The 4446-nt window shown below is 36.8% G+C and overlaps 1 protein-coding gene across 1 annotated transcript in view; it reads left to right on the top strand.

The window, feature by feature from the left end:
* The window catches only part of LOC145434183 (serrate RNA effector molecule homolog), a 356705-nt gene that overhangs the window by 263950 nt on the left and 88309 nt on the right, over positions 1-4446 (top strand). The window lies entirely within an intron of this gene.

The following is a 4446-nucleotide window of genomic DNA, read 5'->3' as shown; positions in this document are numbered from 1 at the left end:
TGCTATATTATCGAAGAAATGTTGTAAACTACTGCACCTGACTGGTTTACTTCTTGTGAAAAAGACATTCATAATGCATTTCCTAGCTTGAATGGCAAATTACTTATTGTCTTGCAGGTGGCATACTGGTATGACTTTAAATACGAATAAAAGTGAGCTATAGGCCTACGCAAGTGTTAATTCTTCGGCCGCACTCTCCATATCGGCAATATACCACTTCAGGAAACTTGACGAGTGACTAACAACATGATATATTGAAGAGGGTTCATATCCTGAGCGGTATGACAAAATCAATTGTATTATGACTTCAAAGCCAGAAAGTAGCCTACTATATATGAAAGGTACAAAAGCAGAGCATCGCCTTGGTGCTTGAGAGAACCGTACTAGAAAAATTTCCAAACTGTATTATCTGAATCTTGACTATAATAGCATATAAAATCATTGACTAAATCCTCATTTTTCCCTAATAAACAGATAATTACACAAACTGATTGCTCAGCTACATTCCAAACCACTGGCTATATTTTTAAATAGAGAGAAGGCAGAGAGTATTATTTTAAACCCTGTAAGAATGATATTATAAGCAACATTTTAAAATGTACAGGAATTGTAAACCATTACCATTGACCAGCGGTTCTCAAACTTTCTCATCTCGTGGCCCACTAAAAAAAAATACTATGGAACTCATGTTCAGTGTTCACGTAGTCAAGGGAACGCATATTTTAACACAATTTTGCCGTTCTTCTGCGTAAAGATTGCTTGATTCATTACGGTGACATATTTGGTTTCATTGTCACATGCACTTATTTTTGATCTGCTGAAGAAGTTTATGCTAGTCTCCAGGCCTTTTTCAAAATATTCATAACAAAATATTTGTATCACACCTGAGAATCCGTAGTGGCAAAGGCACACTAATGAGCCGCGGCACACAGTTTGGGAATCACTGCCATTTGCCAATAAAAAAAGTATGAACTCCTTTAACTAAATCTAATCAGTTATCTCGGTAGCCTTGGATTTCTACAAAATAGATTAAATAGCATATATATTCTAGTATTCCTTGTGTAAAATGGTAATTTCCGAATGTCAGTGTGCAGAATACGAGTGCCAAGCACAAAGGACAAGCCCATTTTGAGTTCAAGACATCAAAAACCCTGTATTTCCTCACTTGAAATGTGGAAATCCATCTATACTCTTCAATTGTAAAAGTTTTAGTATACAAGCGTAGTCTAAAAATGAAATGGACACGATTTACATGTGAAAAGAATACAGGGATATTTGGAAATTGCTGTCAATTCTCTTATTGTATCTTTTGGACAGTCCAAAGGATGATACCAGTACCTTTATCATCAAATAACGGCAAAAGAGCATACCGGTACTGTTTTGACAGGAAATTACGTCATGGATAAAAATATGACACAGCAGTGCTAAACTTTCACTTTTATAAGACATACTAGACCGAGTGTGCAACGACAATTATCAGTCCACAACAAATTTTCCAAGGCCTATCAAATGTCATGTAGCGGATGTCGTTGGTAGACTTGTCAATACTGTATCAGTTTATCATTTTACAGAATATAACAGGTGACCCATCTACCAGAGTGATCAAGTAGAGGACATCAAACAGGTCACTGTGCAAGTATATATTCGAGGGGCCAAAATCACACAAAAAGGCAAGAAGCATACACAAGATCTAAAAGATGGCTGACATGAAATTATTTCATTCCAATAGACGCATGATAGGCTTTATGTTGAATCATCGATGGCATAACAATGGACAAGCAGCATGATTCATTATCAAATTTGACTACCAATATTCATAATTTTTTATTAGTGTCATTATTACAAAAGTTTTCATTGCAATCACAGGATAGGCTCATTGTTTGAAATAGCGCAAGTTTTTGGCACCATATTAGGAATTCTATAGCTTATAACGGTTATCGATGACTAGCATATTTTAATGTTGAAATCTGTTTCGAAGTCGTAAATATATAAAATTTTAATTTCGAATCGAATTTCTTTTCAAACTCATCAAATTATATTATCTGTTCAAGTAGTTTTGACTCCACCTGCTTCCACATTGTGACTATAACGGAATCAATGTTGTACTGCAAAACTAAATTCAAGTTGCTGCATGTATATGACGTTTACATATCTCATTATGAGAAGTTTGGTAAAACAATTCTGAAAGAGATACACAACTGCCGAACTAGTAACTATGTCATAAACTCGGCTCAACACCACTCTATTTCCTGAGCTACTACTATAGAGAATGCAATTGCAACTTCCCTACTTTAGGGTGGGTATAACAACTTTATGCAATCACCTGCAACGGTTTCATTAGAGTCTCGCAAGCAAAACTCCAGATAAATTCTCATTATAAAAGGAAAAAAGATTATTGCTTTGTTCAGTAATAAAGTATTTCCAAAATAGGCTACAAATATTTTTATTAGCCACGGTAAGAAGGATAGCCACGACTGAATACCAGATCATTGTTATATTCTAGGTTTGGTAAAAAAAACAAGTGCATGCTATGCTACAATTACGATTTACAAATTTCATGTTATACTCAGCATTTTTCATCATAGTGAATTGTTAAACAGCTTAAATAATATCCAGCAGTGCGCAAGATGAATATTGTTCAACATGAATCTTCCTCTCTCCAATACACTGAATACAGTAATCCACAATGACCGAATGACGCAGCTGCATATACATCATCATCATCATTCATCATTGGTTTATTAGCAATTTTATCAGTTCAATACACCACAAAAAATGCGATACAATGAAAAGAAAGGAAGATGTCGAAGCGACCAGGAGTTGTCTATGGAATCGGACACCCACCTTGGCCTAGGCGATGTAAAGACTAGGCATGCACACTGAATGAAAGTGAAGAAGATAGTATAGAAAAGGTTCAAGCGACAAGAAATAGGGCGGCATGTCATGGGAAGCGAGATCGATAGGTCAGTCGTGGTCCGGTAATCTTGAGGATGGACTGTATTTATTTAGTAGTAATTGCTTGTTGTTCATTTGAATTTACAATAGAATTCTATGTCATGGGTTATTGTTACATAGGTTCTCATGACATGCTTCACAACAAAACAGCAATATTATAAAAATGATACTCAACTCACTATATCAACCATAACAGACAAACGGTACGGGTACCGTATATGATCGTACATTCGTAGGTATATTATACTATAATATCTATATACTAAACAGACGGTAAATTGTTCCTTTCAAGTGAAAAAAAAACAATAAAAACATGCAAAGTCAGTTGCTGAGTGAAGAATTCATCGAATATACACTAAATGCTGCAATAAACAACATAAGTAGTCGGCACGCCAGCATAATACGCTCAAGTACGCAAACCACCCACAGCTCCGCCCTGTTCGTAGACGCCTTGCTTGCTTCCCCTCCGGGTCGAAAATCATTGGAGCGTTACCGTCATCCAGGCATAGAACATCAAAAACCTTGTGGTAAACATTATAAGAGACCTCACCAGGCTGACAGGCTCACACTTCACAGCAGGCTGCAGGCTATTTTTGGCATTTCCGGAACCAAATTGCCAAAACTGTCAAACTAAAATTTTGAAAATTACAAAAATAAGGCTTTTTGAAAATATAGATTTTTATGAAAATGTTTGATGAAATGTCAACAAGAGTTGGTATGAAGCACTGAGCTATATAAAGGTATGAAGGTATGAAGTGTCCCGCCTGTGCGAAAAATTATGGAGACGGCAGATTTCGCGTCATCGAACGGGGCCGTTCACACTTTCATTTGTGTGCCTTGGAGTCGACTTTTATCAAAATACACCAGCCAAGACTGTGTCAATAAACGGAGTTTGTGAACGCTCTCGTATTCGACATTTCATGTTGGTGACGTCATATTTTGTTATTCGATTCAATTGTATACTGAGGTTCTGTACCTCCAAGAAGTTGTTCAAAACAAGTGTACAACGGAAAATTCCTAAATTTAGGTCCATGAACCCTTTCGGTGGGGGAGGGGTTGCGGACTACCTTTCCAAGGGGTCCATGAAAGGCAAATGAAAATCCTGGGGTCGAAACCGAAAGGTCGAGTATTGAAATCTGAATTTACGGCGAATCTTTGGATTGATATATCCAGCGACGGTGGATATGTGCCCATCAGAGGTGGTCAAAGTAGTCAAGTAAGCTACTCAAGTAGAAGTAGCTGTAGCGACGAAAAAATCTACTTAAGTACGAGTAGAAGTACTTATTTCATAAGTCACCTAAAACTACTTGAATTAGAAGTAGAATTGACCGACTTTAAATCTACTCAAGTAAGTAATTAGTTGCGAAAACGTTCGTAATTCGTTCGCATTGACTGTCAAAAGCTGCAAATGGAGCTATGCGGAAGGTGTAGAGAGCTTGATTCATATTGATGCATCACAGGAATTGTCAATTTTTGACAGAATAAGCAGTC

This window comes from Botryllus schlosseri, chromosome 2, assembly GCF_051294905.1.
Source record: "Botryllus schlosseri isolate E-star chromosome 2, Bs_hap1, whole genome shotgun sequence".
NCBI classification, from domain to species: domain Eukaryota; kingdom Metazoa; phylum Chordata; class Ascidiacea; order Stolidobranchia; family Styelidae; genus Botryllus; species Botryllus schlosseri.
Note: the sequence above shows the minus strand (reverse complement) of the source record. Positions and strands in the feature narration are given on the sequence as shown.